The 15,642-nt window shown below is 42.4% G+C and overlaps 2 protein-coding genes across 4 annotated transcripts in view; one reads left to right on the top strand and one right to left on the bottom strand.

Annotated features, from left to right (window-relative positions):
* Positions 1–3,720, bottom strand: part of LOC135309085 (leucine-zipper-like transcriptional regulator 1) — a 50,516-nt gene extending 46,796 nt beyond the window's left edge. The window contains exons 1-2 of one of the 2 annotated variants that reach the window (XM_064434973.1): positions 3,490–3,720; positions 145–215 (exon numbers count right to left, since the gene is read on the bottom strand). The gene's annotated coding sequence lies outside the window, so the exon portion shown is untranslated. Of the gene's footprint in view, positions 1–144; positions 216–2,064; positions 2,085–3,489 lie in introns of those variants that run through there. The other variant, XM_064434974.1, reaches the window with a different exon arrangement.
* Positions 1–15,642, top strand: part of RALB (RAS like proto-oncogene B) — a 47,710-nt gene that overhangs the window by 17,231 nt on the left and 14,837 nt on the right. Inside the window, exon 3 of one of the 2 annotated variants that reach the window (XM_064434978.1) lies at positions 2,457–2,553. The gene's annotated coding sequence lies outside the window, so the exon portion shown is untranslated. Of the gene's footprint in view, positions 1–2,456; positions 2,554–3,846; positions 4,005–15,642 lie in introns of those variants that run through there. The other variant, XM_064434977.1, reaches the window with a different exon arrangement.

Below are 15,642 nucleotides of genomic sequence, written 5' to 3' on the forward strand. Positions count from 1 at the left end.
TGATTCTTGGCTATCAAGTTATTTACAATAAACTTAGCTCCTTCTGTAAAAGTTCCAAGATCAGGCCCTAAATCTGTCATGGTGTTGATAATCATGACGATCAGAAGTGTAACACTTGTAAAACTGGAATGTGAAATCCCTTACCTCACAAAATGTCAGTGAGAATCTCCTTAAAAATGACCTTGTGATATGATCCTGACAAATCCCAGCTGTATCTGAAATGGAAAGGTTATTTGACAGTGAACTTTATTTTAGTGTGGTGACTTCCGGCTGTTTGTAACAAAAATAAAGTGAATGGTACAGTCAAAACACCATAATCTCATACAAGAGCAAAACCAGAGTCATATTTCATTGCTTGTTTCAGATATATTTTAGTTTATTGCTTTGTGGTTTTTCAATGCTGAAGTTCATAAATCATGGTGAGGTCAGCTGCATTCTCTTAAGTATAAAATAATCTGCAAAATGTACTTCTTGTGAGGCTATCCATGCCCAAATAGGAAATCATCTTTGACTACTTTATTTTTAATATGGAACAAACTCTCTTTGAGGGCACACTGTGTACATGTACCTCTTCTTACAAGTTGTCTGAGCCTAGACTAACTCTGGCAGCTCAGCTCTGCACATACAAAAAAAATTGTGTATTTTGGGAACAAATGGGAGATACAGCATTCCAGATAATACAGTGGGGGGTGATGTTTCTGTTCCCCAAGCATTCCTCTGTTTCTCCCTATGAATACTATCAAAGAATAACCAGGTGTGCAAATGGTGTAGGAAAAGAGCTAAATATCTGGGATTTATATTTTTCCCATCACCAGTTAGTTTCTGGAACTAACTTCAGCTAATTTCTATTTAGAACTGCTCAGAAGGGAAGCATGAGTCCTAATCTTTGCAAAGAAAAAATATTTACTGTTCAGTCATCCCACCACACTTACTGTTGTTTATGACTCTGGCAGTGACACGCAGTGCCCTCTCACATTCTTAGTGGATTAGAAACTAAATATATGCATAAAAAATACTGTCTCCATCTCCAGGAATTTGCAGTTTAAAATATGTTACAGCAGGATAAAGCAACAGCCGGAGACAAATTTTTCCATCTCTAGTGAAATTTTACTTGTTTAGGAAGTGAAAGCAAATAGAATAAAATAAATGCAATATATATAACAATGAAAAGGAATTTTCTCCCCTACATTGTTCTATAGAATTTTTCTTCCTAAAGTGCTGAAGCAAAAAATATATCTGTAACCATGGAGATTATACCAGGCAACATGCATAATAATTCAAAATGTGGCATCACACAAATGTTCTTTGTCATGAGTGGATTACTACAAAGAAGTAGGTTTCCCCTAAACAATTTTCAGAAGCAGAGTAGATGTGGTTAATTTCTTAATCCTCTTTTTTGCAAGGAGAAAGTGAAAGTGTCAGCATTGTGGTATGTGCAGGAGAGTTGTATTGCATTCAGTTTGAAAAGACTCAGCTTCCCAGGTTCTTGGCAGTTGTTAATCACAGATACAATTTGCTGAAAACGTTTATCTTCTGTGAATGGTCACATCAGAGCAATGAATCCACCACAATGCCCACATGGCATGAAAGATATCTATGGAGACAAAGTTACAGGATAAATACTAAACCGTGCCAATTAATTTTTGCTTGGGTCTTCTTGCTTTTGATAATTTGTTTTTAGGACCACATACAAATGTCCAGAATTGATATTAAAAACCATTCCTGTTTAATCCTAGAAATACCACGAACTGGCTAATTTAAGTGTTAGCTGTAAAACAGGATTCCTTCATATTTGGCAATATTTTTTCTCTGTTTATTCTTTCATTGTGTGGATGATAGCAAATAGTCTGCCAGCTTCTAGTGGAGGATGAATATTGGTGCTGTTCTGATACAATCTAAAAGGCAGAGGGAAAGAATTGCTGTAATCATGACCTTTTATAATACCTTAATTTCATAATTCCACTTTTCCTCACAAGGAGTTAACTAAAATCTGGTGGTTTGCAGCTTGAGTTAGGAAGAGAAACTGATGATGAGGTCAGAATTATGTAAATCCTGTTTACTTACAAACAACATAGAAAATGTTGTTTCCTTGAAAAGAGGAAAAATGCAGAAGATACTTCCTTTTTATGCAGTCCTGAAGTACTCAGCTGTTTCTCAGAGCCACACAACTAGTTTTTTTACTGCCTCTGCAACTTCTTTTTTCCAATTCCTGGCATTTTTTCCCAACTCTGAAATTACAGATTTTAGTAAATCTCTTTCAAATTCCTCCTCCATGTTATTTAGCTTTGGCAATAGGCCATTGTTTCACCTATCACTTTTTTAAGGATGAATTTTTTTTTGCATTTATTTTAAGTGACAGGCCTTTTTTGTGCTCTCCAGCTTGAAAATGCAATTTCACCCAGCCATCAGTGGATAGAGCTAGAACGTAATTAATTCTTTCCCTTTCTCTTCTGCAGGAGGCCACATAGAAGCCCAGTGTGAAAGCAGGAGTTAACACACTTATTTAAGGTATTACTTTTGTCCCAGAGGAGCTGAACCCATCAGAGATCAGTGGTAAGCATAATTTCCATCATTTTCCAAAGTGGGTATTATCATGCAAAGCATGTTTTTCCAGAAGGAATAATTTTACCCAACATATTCACTCATAAATTTAATGAGTGGAATTCAAATACGTCAACATTGAAGCCTAGAAAAATTAGGCAAATTAAAGCAAAGAGAAAAGGTATGTTTTCTTTTGTAACTGGCAAGATAGAATCACACACCTGACCGTGTGATTAGTAACATTGAAATGGCCAGAGGGAATTTGGAGAATTTGAGAACTGATAAAGATTGAAGAAATAATCCCAGTAAATACAGCAATAGCCATGACTTTCTTTTCCTGTGCAGTGAAAACTGCTCTGTGCTGCACACACATGACATTATTGCAGCTCAATGATTTAATAAAGCTCTCAGCACTCCCAATCCCATATGAGCCAAATCAGGGACACTTCCATTCCTTTGCATTCTGACTTCAAACATAATTTTTGCATCCATTGGTAGAATTTGCACTAAAATATGTGATGTATTTAAGACAGAGCCCTTCCTAACTTCTTCTCTTACCCCTGCACTCCGCACTGGTGAGGCCACACCTCAAATCCTGTGTCCCGTTCAGGGAGGACATTGAGGTGCTGGAGTGAATCCAGAGAAGGACAACAAGGATGGTGAAGGGTCTGGAGCACAAGTCCTGTGAGGAATAGCTGAGGGAGCTGGGGATGTTTAGCCTGGAGAAAAGGAGGCTCAAGGGGAACCTTCTTTCTTTCTACAACTCCCTGGTAGGAGGCTGCAGCCATGAGGGGGTCGGGCTCCTCTCCCAGGCAATCAGGGACAGCATGAGGAGGACACAGCCTCAGGTGCACCAGGTGGGGTTTGGGTGGCACATCAGGACGAAATGCTTTACGGAAAGGGTGATTAGACACTGGAATGGGCTGCCCAGGGAGGTGGTGAACTCACCGTCTCTGGAGGTGTTTAGGGAAAGACTGGACGTGGTACTCAGTGCCATGGTCTAATTGACGTAGTGGTGCTTAGTCATAAATTGGACTCGATGATCTCAAAGGTCCTTTCCAACCTAAATGACTGTGAATCTTTTGGGTCAAACCGAGCCTGCGGGTCTTACAGGCTCAGCCGCCGGGCGGGGCTCTGCACGGAGCTCGGGGGGCACACACGGACGGAGCCCCTCACGCCGCACGCCTCCCCCTCGCTCGGCGGGGCCCGCCCCTCGCGGCCCCGCCCCAAAGCTGATTGGTTCGTGAGCGCCACGTGATCGGCGGGCGGGCGCGCGCTCGCGGGGAGCCGGGCCCGGCGGGAGCGGCGCCGGCGAGGGCGGAAGTGCGCGGCGGGGGCGCGCGGGCGGCGGCGCTGCCCCCTCAATGAGAGCCGGGGCGCGGCGGCAGCAGCGGGGCCGGGGGGCGCAGCCCAGACGGGAGCCGGGCTGGAGCCGCCGTGCGGAGCCGGGCCTTAGCCCCCAGGTGAGAGCGAGCGGCGACCTCGGGATCCCCCCCACCCCAGCTGGAGGGGGCCTCAGCCGTGCCGGCCCCGCGCCCTCGGTGAAGGCAGGCGGGAGCCGCCGGGTCCTGGCTGCAGCCCGGGGATGTGGCTGAGCCCGCCCGCGTCCGCGCTCTGCGGAGAGGGAGGGAGGCGAGGTGTCACCGGCGGGGCGGGCAGCCCCTCTCTCCGGGGTGTGTGGGGCGAGGAGAGCCCCGCGGCTTCTAGCGGGGGCTCCTCGGCCGTGGGAGAGCGCCGGGCGTGGCGAGGGGAGAGCGGGGCCCGCCGCTGACCGCGGGGCCTGCGCGGGAGCCGCCGTGCGAGGCCGCTCCCGGCTCCGGCCGCTCCCGGTGGCGCCGGGCTGAGGTGGAGCCGGGGATCCCCGTGCTCCCGTCTGCGAGCGGGACGTGGGGGAGGGAAAGGGCGAGGAGGAGCCGGCCTTGAGCGTTGGTGCGGGCTGCCCTGGGTGCCGTCGGACAAGTGATAACGTTCCGTCTGCGGGAGATAAGCAGAGGGTTGGGGATGCTGGTGGTCTCAGCCGAGCCAGAAGTTCCTGGGGAGTGTTGTTTTATCTGGCTGTGTTCTCTCTCTGCCCGTCCTTATCCTCCCTGCAGCCGTACCGGCGCAGATCTTGTAGGAAGAGAAGGGTGGTGCCTGAGCGTGACCTTACCTGGAGAAGGGCAGGGAGCGAGGTGAGGCAAAGCAGCAGCCCAGTCGTGTTTCCTGAGCAGCTGGTGGGGCCCTGACTCGGTCATTCTGCTGGAGCCCTGTTGAATCCATTCTGTTCCGAGAGCAGGAGACTTAGCCTTGGCTGTGCCTGGGTATTTTCATGGTGGAAGGGAACAAGGAGGCTGCCCCTGCGCAAGGAGCAGCATTGCCATTTTCAAAGCTGAGGTGTGCAGTCTGAGTACTTTTGGGTTTTGCTTTTTTTAAACTGTTCTAACATTACTTCTCTGGTTCCAAGATCCTCATTTCTTTTCCTGAGGGACGGGGAGGTGCCTGTCCTCATCCTCAGAGGTACATGATTTTCAAGGAAAGATGTCTTTTTTTTTCTTAATGTCTTAAACACTCCCTGCCTCGACCCTACCCCTCCCACCCCCCCAATTAAAGTTGTTAAAGTGAGAGTAGGAGCTAACAAATCAGAACCAGACTTGTGGTTCTTGGATTTGCTTGAAGGCTGAAAATAATTTTATTATAGAGAATTTAATAGTAACAGTTCAATCGTCCTTGACAATAGCATCTTTGCAGTTATTCATGCATAGTAGATTTGTTAGAATAGTTTTAATACTTGGATTTTTGCTTATGGTCAGATGATACCAACTTACCATGGTGAAATATTTTGCATTTATTTCCTCTACTAAATACTTCATTTAAGAATAAAATAGCCTTCAGACCAGTCCTGTAAACAAGTTTCCTGTGTTAGACTTTTAGGAGTAAATTGTTTATTTTCACTTCTTTTGGAGTAAGCCAACTTGATTTTGTTTTGCATGCTTGAAAGAAAGTGAAACTGACCTATTTTTGCCAGTGTTATGTATATACTGCCGAGGAAGTTCTAGTCTAAAGATTTAGGTGGAATGCTTTACAAGAGCTCTTAACTGAAAGCTTAATTTGACCAGACAATAGCTTTTCTTGGCTGTCCTTTAAAACTCTCAAACTTGTCTCTAATTGTCAGTGCAGTGGTACTGGAAATATGGGTGGAAGACCAGTTGTGGCATTTTGGTCAAATCAAGTCAGTAATGACGGGACACTGCCTGGACCACTTGGATGTGTACACTGGAATCCTGGATAGTTTATAGTTTCTGTGATCTAATGCCTCATTTAGACTCAGATTTTTTTCAGCTGCTTAATTGATTTTGCACCTACTGTTGTTTGACTAAATGCTGGATAAAATTCCTTGCTTCTCTAGGAAGTGTTGGGGTGCAAGCTTCACATGGAAGAAAATTGTGCTGTGAGCAGAGCAGAAATGGCCACATGAAACAGTGGAACAAGCTCTAGCATCATGTTTTGGGAATCTGGTTCTTGGTTTGTTCTTGTCCTGTAAACCTGTTCACTTTCCACGCAGTGGATAATTGCACAGTAACTCAGTCATTTCCTACCAACTAGATTCAAGCTCCATGTGACTGATTAAATGAATTGCTTTCTATTGCACAACGGGTTCATGTGAATTAATAGCCTCTCTGAGCAGGGGCACTGAGGGAGCCTGTTTCTCATGACAGCTGTGCAGGCCCTAAGCACCCAGTGCACAGTGGTATCAGGACAAACATTCCCTGAGCTCAGGAGGTGTCTTGTGCCTGTTGCTGTACCAAGCAACTTGGGATGTCAGTAGTGGTGTCCAGGGGTTTGAGTGAAAGGCAGTGGCTGGGGAGGCCACAGAAGCAGAGAAATGTGGGTGCTTGATGCTTGTCACTCCCTGGGTGCCTGACTTCAAGTACCTTTGCATGGCTCACTTAGGAGATGTGCTGATCCTAATGATCAACCAGTAGCAACTTATATTCTCAAACTCATTCTGTCTTGAGTTGGAAATACTCTCCTACTGATAAAAACCTGTAGATTTTAGGTTTTCTCTCTTTATCCACCTTCAAGCCCTATGTCTCCGCTAACTGTTCTGCATCACTGTCAAGCAGTGGTGATAAGATTCCATTGCTTGTTGCCTGCTATTGCTTGGAGCAGCAAGATCAGCAAACTGTCGTGGTTGTTTTACTCTCCTAGTGGTAATAGTCAATTTTGTGGCTTTTTTTTTTATGATACAGTTGATGCTTGCTTCTTGATAAGAGGTTCAGAACATGTATTTTAAAAGTCCTTGCTAAAAGCTGCTGTGGAGCAATCATTTTGTTGGTAGCTCTTTTAGCTCATTAAACAGAACTAACTCCTCTATGCCTGCCCCAGAAATATCAAGTTGTCTTGTCATTTAAGCAAGATAAGTCTGTATAACTCACGCTTTATCTCTTCATGTTCTCCCAAATACTTATTTAATAGGAATATTAGAGGATCTGTTTTGTCTCTTGTGCTTGAGATGTGCAAATGTGTTTTTCAAGACCTGTCAAAATGAAAGTCATGGAGTCTTGTAATGTGAGAATGTTACCATAAAGAATCAAGTAGCTACTTACACATCAGCCTAAATAACAAAGCGCTTGCTTAGGGCTTCAACTGTTTTCTGTGGAACCTTGAGCCCATAGCCCTCCTTGCTGAAGCTGTTGACAGAGGAATAATGGTTGATTACATGAATATGAGACTTCATGGAAATGCAGTCCTGACTAGGAATCTTTGCTGGATCACGAGTTGAAGACTGAAAAAATCAGTTCTGGGATTATAAGCATTTGTTAAAGACGTAATCCTGCCAGCCGTTACTTTGTGAATTAGTGTTGCTGTCAGTTGAAGTGATTAGTGTGAAATGTTTTAGGGCACTAATAATGCAGTGAAACTGGAGTTTTTAATATGTTCTTCTTAAATTTGGAATGTGTCAAAACTAATCTGAAGGCAAAGCATAGAACTGGAAAGCTGAGAACATGCTGAGTTAAGCAGATGCTGTGATTTCTCTGGTTTCTAGCTCTTTCTGTATATATTTTTACCTGTAGTGAAAGATTATTTTTCAGAAGAGTACTGGAGACCTAGACTTAGCCCCTATTTTGGGCATGGTTGATGGATATATTAAAGAATGTTTCCAGCTTGGATTTACTATTGATGACTTTTTTTTTTTCCAAGCTGGTGGTTTGAATCACAGGTTTAACAGAGGAAAGAATCCCACTTTATAGACAGATTGTTATAGAGTACTGTATTACAGGTTTATACTTAACATGATAAAGCACTTTAAAAGATTATTGGTAGGAACCACCTGAAGCCTGGACTTCATCCTGCAGAACACACACCTAAGTGGCTTTTTTTTTTCTTTTTTAAAGTAGATGTTTATAAGGACGGTGCTACCCTGCTCCAGGGGATGCTGTCTTAGGTACCAGTCTAAAGCAGACATGTAACAAGTGAAGTATCAAGTTGCATGCCATTTGCCTCAGCTTTCCAGAAAAGAGGTGGTTTTGCGAATTGGCGAAGCTGCTCTCTGATTAAAATGAATTAATTGTAAAGTATGTAGTCATCTGTGATATAGCCTTTCCACTGAACTGCTGCTGCAATAAGAAACTCCTCTCCATGATGGTACTCTTCTGCTATTTAGTGTTCTTGGCTTACTGTGAGATCTCATTTTGGGTAGGTAAGGAATTCTCATTAGTGTACTCACCAAGAAGTCTCACTAACTGACTTTTATGGCAGCTTTCTGCTTTTATCTACCATGTCATAAAACAGAATAGCCAAGAAATTTAAAGAAATGGTGTTTCAAAACACAGCACCAGTTTCAAGCACACATTCCAATCTTTCTTTGCACTTTATCATGTTTTAAAACAAGTTTAAGAATCAATTTTTCAACAGTTCTGCAGGTGTTGGAAATTTAAGTTTGTCTTATAAGGCAAACTAAATTTAAAGTAGGCTTTATTGGTTGAATCTGTTCTGAAGTTTTAATGTAAGGAAACTAATTAAAAAATTGTTAGACACACCAGTTGGTGGTGATACTGTGCATCTTTATAGTATTAGATAAAGTTTCTAATAAAAGTGTTAGTCATGATAGATTGGCTTTAAGTTTTCTAGCTCTGCTGTACTACTCATGCAAGTTGAGAAATGGGCCCTCCCACAGATAAGATTTGCAGCTGCATTGCTGGGCACAGACCTGACTTAAAGTTGCTGGGGCTGGAAGACACTTGTGGAGACTGCCTAGTTCAGTCCTCCTGCTGACTGCTACTCCTGACCCGTAAGCTGGCAGAGCTTTGTGCACTCCAGCTCTTCTCATGGGAAAGAAACTCTCCTGCCTTGCCAGTGTGTCCTAAAGAGCCTGTAGCCTCCACACAACAGCACTGTAGCCATGAGAGCTATCCCAGCTCATCTCTGTGGTCCCAGTGAGGTTCTAACCCCTGCAGCTGCACACAGACCACCAGCATCTCCAGCTCGTTCCCTGTACTGCATGCATTAGTGCAGGGAAGCACCCTGTTGTGCTGATTTCCCAGGAAAGGCACGAGCTCTGAGATGAGCTGCCTGTGTATCAGAATAGTAGTTTTTTTTTTATTCTGGTTAAGTGCTCTGCAGAGATAGGAAGTGTCTCTAGGAGCACACAAGAATAAATGCACAGTTTGTATTCTGCACTAGTTCTGTATGTTCATGTGACCTGTCATTTGCTAGGTCGTAAAGGGAAGTGTCCTGAGCTAAATGTGTCCTAATTCTCTGTGTTGAAGTCAAGTGGTTCTGAGTTAATAGTCTGCCACCCAAACTCAGAGTTACCAAGCATGTTGTATTGTGCCACTCTTAATTCTACAGCACTCTGGAGGCTGTGTTGAAGAGCACACATTTGGCTGTAAATGTTTTTATAGTGGTAGGCACAGCACACTATAAGGGAGACCAAGGATAGCATTTCTTCCATAAGTAAAGCTCTCCACAACTATAGGGCTGCTGAAATTGCATAAGACCCCTGTACTGGTGTCATAATCCAGTTCCCATTTGAAGATAGAAATACTGCTTTTGGCTTTGATGTAAAGAGTGTGAACAGTAGTCTGGAGGACTGTCTGTTATTGAAAACCTCTGCTCCTAGTCCAGTAGAAATGCAGCTTCTTGCATGTGCAGAATACCTTGGTATGGTGTTTTATACCTCATTGGGGAAACTGGAGTAAAGAAATCTATTTTAAGGTGACATAACACAGCAGCTGAATTATGGGTACTAAATGTCACTATTGTTGTTTTGTGTGACGTAAATGCATTGATTGAAAGATGGAGGGAAAGGTTCAGTGCTTGACACTTGTGTGATGTTGCCTGATTGAGGGAACTTAGTGACTCACTATTTGCATCTCTGAACCTTGCAGTGAAGTCAGTGAAGTGCTTAAAATAGTGGAAGTACCTTCATAAGCTATGGGAAGGTGACCCCTGAGTGCTCCTAGGGAGCTGGGATTCTATGGTTAAGAGTGAGCTCCATGTGGGGGATTATTGCTTGCCTATCTGCATCAAATGTGGTCTCAGCAGTGGCTGACATTTCCCCATATGGAGATGTGAGCATGAGATATTAACTTCAGTTTGTGAGCAAGGAATGTAGTTGTATGGGCAGAGACAGTTGCTTCTGCAGGTGTTACCTGAGTAATGCTTGGACTTGTGACTTACCCCAGATGTCCAGTTCACTATGGAAGCATGATCTAGTGAGACACATCCTTTGGGGAAGCAACAGTAGCTTGTGGCCTGTCTGCAGTGTCTGGTGCCATGTTGTGAGACCAATGGGCCGGGTCTGGCAGCCCCAGGACTGGGTGCCAGTAGTGAGAGCTCCTGCAATTCTGTAGCACACTTCTCGGTTGAATGGGCATTTGTTGGAGTTTGTGAAATCTGCGGTAGTGATAACTTTGTTGTGGATTACATAGCAGCAGCTTTTTCCCTGAAGTAACTGAAACCATGTTGTAACCTCATACTGAGGTAAGATCTTGGTTATTTTGAGCTCTAGAGTACCACTTAAGACACTGATTGTGTGATCTGATGTGTTTGGCTTGGCTGTTGTATTTCTTAGGCTCTTGGGGTTCCAGTTAAAAATTGGTATGAGATTAACTATCTGAAGCATGTCACCACTGTCTCTTAGTGGTTTGGTGGACTTCATGTATGCTGTGTATCAAAGATGGACATGTTTCTGCATGGGTGAACTTTCAAAGGAAGTGTAGTTGAAATACACTTTGCAAGTCAGTGGGAGTGAGGCTGTTGAGCAAGTCTGTTGCCTGAGTGTCACTTTTCTGGTATGATCCAAATTAGCTAGTGTGAACAGTGCTGTCATAATTCACCCTAAGTAATTAGGCAACTAGACTGTTATCACTACAGTGGCAAACTCTTAGCATAATAATAGTGATTAATGGTATTAACTGAGTCTTTGTGTTTATAGAAGAATTCTGTCAGGTTTTCCAGCAACATCTTGCAGGGTAAGAGCAAATGGTAGATCCCTCTCTGCTGTCGTCGGTCTGCAGTATGTCTTCTGAGTGTTAATGTTAGACTTGGAGGCTTTCTGAAAGTATTTGGAGAGGTCTGGCTAGGTATCTCCCTACAGAAGAAGTGGTTTTAGCTGTAACACTACTACTGTCTGATGGCTTTCACTTCAGGTAATGCTAGCTTGCTGAAATAAAGAGTATATTCTATCTGGTGCTACATATGCCCTACTAGCTGCTCTGTACTGACTAATATGGAAAATAATGTGGAGAGTGGTTTCTTATTTCCCCCTAAAACTAACTCTATGTGACTATGATGCTTGCATGCTATCTGTGCAACAGTGAGGCAGTTATTATAACTATACTGCCTACATGCAATGACAGTCTCTTGATATTGTTGATACCTGGCTATTAGGAGCATTAGCTTTATGGCATGACATTGAAACCTTATTTACTTATATATAGATGTATGTGATTTTTTCAGGGGGGGAGGGTGTGCTCCAGTGCTTTAAAAGCACTGTTGGAGGGAAGTCCTTTTCCTTCTCTGAGCTACTGCTCAGAAACAAGTTACTTGGCTGTTTTTCTTTCACTCTGATGGAATTCTAAAAATAAACAGTCAGTCAAAACCAAGAAAACAACAACAAAAAGTCCCCCCCAAAAAAACCCTGAACAAATAAATTCACATATTTAATTCCATAGGAACAGGGATATATGTTTGCTTATATTTAACTTCAGCATAAGATCTGAGTTTTAAAGGGTTGCTTTAAAGTGTTACTCTTCTGAGCAATGCATCAGACTGATTCTTTCCTGTGACTAAATCTTTGAAGGTTGCAACCTTGCTAGAGACTTGGACAGGATGTAGTTCTAGTTTTTCTTAGATATCAAGATTATTCTTAGCAAGGTTATTGGCTTGAGATTACTGCTAATGGGTAAGGTAATAGCTGTCTATTTGTAATGAGTAATCTAGAATGGTTCTGTACTGAATGATGTGAAAAGGCATATATTTAAGAATTTCATCTGGTAAGTAAATGTAAGTTAAGTGCTGTCAGATTTGCTTTCCAAGCTGCATAGATGCATCTCTGAAAACCTGTAAGAAGAGTTAAGCTGTGTTTGGCAAGCATGGAGAGGAGTGTGGGGAATGTGAGTATATACAGGTATTTTGTGCTTAAAATGGATCACTGTTGTGGTGGTCCAGATCTGAACAGAGCCTTAAAACATGGAATTAACCAAGTCTAGCTATAACCCGTTGGAAAGAGTGGCATGCTAGACTTTGTAGGTTGCAAGGACAATGATCAGTTAAAGGAGGAATGCACCTGGGAGTCTCTTGTTCTTTGTGTTCTACATAACTATAGGTGCCAAAAATATATTGTATACTAATCACTCTTCTCAAAATCACTTGATCTTATTAAACTTTTTTAGTCTAAGTGAAGAACTGAAGATGGCTTTGCATGCAAATGTGTGGAACAGTGAAAAGTAAGATACGGTATGGAGACCAGGGTAGTAGAGATTGTTAATCCTAATTGGCTGCTATCCACTGGTTGGATGTCTGATGCTATTAATACTGTTGGAATATTTTAGTATGTAGTGATATCTGTGTCTTCCTCATGTATGCAGAGAGGGCTCCTGATCACAACTATATTAAAAATACTGTTGTTATACTCCCTGTGATATTTTCCAGATGAGCAAGTGTTAGGGACTCTCTTGCAGTACAAGTTCATCTCACCGTCTGCAGTCTTTGTTATTATGAAAGCCAATACTCCAGTCTGATTCTTTTGATGAAAAACAACTCTGAATTGAAATGGTTCTTCAATCTGTGCCTATCATTTCCCCAGCCTTGTAGGAGATGGAGAACAATAATGACCTGGCTTCAGGTTCTGGTTTAACCTTTAGCTGCTGTAACAAAGTGAACTTGCTAGTCCTGCTCTTGCTTCATGTGTCAGTTAGTTAGCAGTGTATATGTAGCTCCTGCTAGAGCATATTTGTAACAGCCAACATCTGTAAGTCTACACGCTATTCTGGGAGATTTAGGCAGGATTAGTAACTAATAATAGTCTCAAACTGGTGTAATGTAACTTTCAGTGTATTAAGTACATTTGTTTATTCTGAGTTTTTTCTTGTAACATTTAGGGATGTAGTTGTTGCCACTTTGAACAAGAATCTAGCCTATATAAGGAGGTTAGATCCCTTAATGTGTACAGAGTAAAGTAGTTCCTTGCTTTAAATTCTCACTTTTCATCCTGAAAATATAAAGTATGAACTTTTCAAAATCTGTTTTGAGTTTTCTTTCCAGTGCCTTTATTGTGGCAACTGCAAGTCTACTAGTAGATCTTAGGGAGAGAAAATACCTGATTACCAAAAGCAGATCTGAGTTTTGGGTTTCACTCCAGTGCTCAGCCTGGCCACTGAGGCCAGGGTGGTGGCTGCCCCTTGTCTAAGGTGTGAGTCATGAACATTGCTGCCCTGTTTCTGCAGCAATGTAAGTAACTGCATGGCTGCTAAACCTCCTTTGGCCTTAGCTGTACAAACTCCCTTCACATCAGCACTGAGCAGTGTGTGACCTTGCAGATGTGACTGGCAGGCCCAGTGGGCTGTGCTGAATGGCTCTGCTGCAGGAGGAGATGGGCTGGAACAGCCAGGGGCAAGAAAGAGGGGACTGAGGAACACAGGATGGTTATGGCAGCATTGGGTGATATAAATGGGGACTGCAAAACTACCCCAGTGTGCTCTGGGAGTCATCTCAAGCTGAATGAATTCTTTGACCCAATTAAATGTGGCTCAGAAAAATCTATAAGCAACGCTGAGAAAGTAGAAACGTCCAGTATTACATGGGGAAGGATATGAGGATATCCCAAGCAGGAATTTCTACCAAACACATCATGATTTCTGTTTAGCTTGGAAACCATTAACTGGGTATATGCCAAGAGGTAAGATATTAGCACAGCAAAAGAGGACATAGTAGCATTTGTAATTTTTCAGCCTGCATATCCTAAAATTTTCAGTGGCATTAAATATGCCACTTAATCTCAAATGGATTTTTTTAGTTGAATTACCAGTTGGAGCATTTACAGTCCATTGAAAGCTAATGGAATTTCAGTACTTAAATATTTTCTGGGTAACCTCAGAATGGCTGAGGAGCTCTTACAGTTCATAGCTCAGTGAGATTGTTAATTAGTTTTGTGATCCAGGGAATTTCTGTGACTACATTCTTATGGGCATATCACAGAACCAAACACTTCAAAGCCTCTAATTCATATTCTGATAAATGAGGATCACTAAAATACCGTTGCAAAACCTTGCTCTTTCTATGCTGGCTTTTGATGACATCATATTTAAGTCTTTATAATAGGTTGAATACCCAGATTTTCCTTTAAAAGTAGGTATCTGAAGGGTTTAACAAAGCTCCTCTGTCAAGCTATTGGGCTAAGGGTTTCTAGAATCCTGTTTTAAAATCCAAAGAATGGCTGCTTTCAGTGGCAGGATAGCAATGAAAAGAAATGTCCAAAGATATCAGCTGCACAGCAAGAGAACAAGGGCTGATCTCAGCAATTTTGAGCTTAGAGCTTTATTTCAGTTTTAAATCTCAAACTGAATGGAAGAACTAGCAGCAATTCCAATTAAAGCCTTTGGAGGGTCTCAGATTCCTTTATTACAGCAACAGAATATTTATTGAAAACCAGGTAGACTTAGTGAAGCTTCTCTTCTTTTTTTTTTTTTCTCATGTACTTGGATGAACTGTAGCAAAGTTTCTTTCTTGTGAAGTGACAAGAGTGTTTTTCTTTAAGTATTCTGCAGCTGTGGTCGTCTTAATGCACGAGAAATAAACAGGGATGTGAAAGTGTGGTCTGGTTTGAAATACATATACTTATTCAGTCACAGTCTTTGAATCTTGGTATTAGGTAAACCAGTCCTGTTTGTAAACTGTGTTCTGAGCAGTTTAGGTTGAGGAGAGGGTGGAGAAAAAGCAGTTTACTAAGCTGTTTATAAACAATTGCCTTGAAGTGCTCAGTTTCAAGGTACCAGCCAAGGATGACACAACATTGTTCAGGGGGCTTTAGTGAACCTGCAGGAATTGTAATCTAAACAGATAAGGGAAGGCTGAAATAGCTGGTGAGTTTAGGTTTAGATATCTTACATTGAAGGTGGCATGGTTTGATTAGTCCTGTGGCCAACTAGAGATCTTCAGAAGTCTAAATCAAAACAGCTGATTAGTAACTCCTATAGTTTGAATTGTGCTTCATGTGGGCAGCCTGTGGCAGGTGTAACCTTCCTTCCTTGATCTGAAGAGCATCTTCCACCAGCATCACAAAGCTCCTATTGTGCATAAGGCTGTGTGTTACCTATTATAGGATAAATGCAATGTTATCAAGTCAGTGGCTTAATCCTTATCTTTGAAAACATATGAAACAGGTAATTACTTCTATTTTCTTGAAGTAGAAAGACTGCTAGAAAAAATTTATTCTCCGACATGGCATCTGTCTAGCAGTTTATTTCAAAGCAGGGTGAATAGTAACCAGAAGGAACCACCTCCCCTGTCTCACTCCTCCAAATAAACTTTCAGAAGGTTTGGGGTGTGGTGGGGTTTTTTTGTTTGGTTGGCTGTTTTTGTGGTTTTTTGGGGTTTTTTTACAGCTTATGACACTTA

The sequence above is a fragment of the Passer domesticus genome, chromosome 10, assembly GCF_036417665.1.
Source record: "Passer domesticus isolate bPasDom1 chromosome 10, bPasDom1.hap1, whole genome shotgun sequence".
NCBI lineage: Eukaryota > Metazoa > Chordata > Aves > Passeriformes > Passeridae > Passer > Passer domesticus.